This window comes from Ictidomys tridecemlineatus, chromosome 3, assembly GCF_052094955.1.
Source record: "Ictidomys tridecemlineatus isolate mIctTri1 chromosome 3, mIctTri1.hap1, whole genome shotgun sequence".
Taxonomy (NCBI): domain Eukaryota; kingdom Metazoa; phylum Chordata; class Mammalia; order Rodentia; family Sciuridae; genus Ictidomys; species Ictidomys tridecemlineatus.
Genome location: NC_135479.1, coordinates 14450665 through 14451874, shown reverse-complemented (window position 1 = coordinate 14451874; position 1210 = coordinate 14450665). Strand labels below are relative to the sequence as shown.

Here is a 1210-nt window from a genome sequence, read left to right as displayed (position 1 = left end):
ATTTTTGACACTGCATTGTACTTTTGGAGGGAGAAACAGTTAAGAAGTAAAATAATAATAATAATTGATCCACTTATACGTTTAACAAAGGTTAGGAATCCAGTGCCACAGGCTGTACTATATTAATCAGTGATCACCAAGCACTCAGGAAGTACGGGGTGGTGTGTGGAGAACAGTAGGGATAGAGATGAAGCCATCTGTAGCGGGGCCAGGTGGACTTGTCACACCACCTCTATCACAGAAAGGTTGACACGTTGATAGGTCATTACAGTCTCCCTTAGAGGTAAGCCCAGGAGCTGTGGGGGCAAGAATTGGCCCTTATGACCCCTGGGGAACCTCAATACCATTTCTAGGGTAGCCAGATAGAAGTTTTTAAGAGGAACCAGAAAAGTGATAAAAACCCAAATAAGAATGTTGTCACCAAAGCAAAGGGAGAAGCGATTGGAGGACAGAGGAGCCAACACTAACACGTGGCTCAGAGGTGTCAAGTCAGAAAGGGTCTGAAAAGTCTAGAATTTCTTGGGATTTGGAAATCAGAAAGTTAGGGCTTGGGGTGTAGCTCAGTGGATAAGTGTGCAGTTGAGCATGTGTGAGGCCCTGGGTTTGATCCCCAGCGTCAGGAAAACCAAACAACAGCAACAGAGAAGATTACTTGGGGTCATCGGCAAAATCAATGCAGTTGGGGCTGGAATGACAGAGGCTCTCTAGAGCCAGCCTGAGCAGAAGTACTAAGGGGGGGACAAAGAATGAATGGGAGAGGGGCTGGGGTTGTGGCTCAGTGGTAGAGCGCTCACCTCGCACGTGAGAGACCCTGGGTTCGATCCTCAGCACCACATAAAAATAAATAAATAAAATAAAGATATTGTGTCTGTGTATATCTAAAAAAATATAAAGAATGAATGGGACAGGATCCAAAGAGGTCCAGGGGGTCTTCTCTTCCTGGAGACAAGCTGGATGTGGGGGTTGGCGGGGTGCACAGTCATTCACAGGCGGAAGACGGGAAGCAGAGGAAACTCCTGCCTGGTGGCATCTGGGTTTTAGCTCATAAGTAGGAAGGAAAGCCATCTCTTGGGAGTGGGTGGGGAGGCGATAACCAGGGGGCTTTGTGGGAAGCAGTGAGGATTGGAAAGGCCACTGAGAGGAATGAAAGAGGGAGCTGCCAATGGAGAGGGAGAATTCCGGGCAGCCCCAAGGGCTGGTGCATTTGAGG

The 1210-nt window shown here is 48.2% G+C and overlaps 1 non-coding gene across 1 annotated transcript; it reads left to right on the top strand.

Annotated features, from left to right (window-relative positions):
* Window positions 1-763: 763 nt before the first annotated feature.
* Window positions 764-836, top strand: Trnaa-cgc (transfer RNA alanine (anticodon CGC)). Its single transcript has one exon. It is a non-coding gene; the product is annotated as a tRNA-Ala (tRNA).
* The last annotated feature ends 374 nt before the right edge of the window (window positions 837-1210 follow it).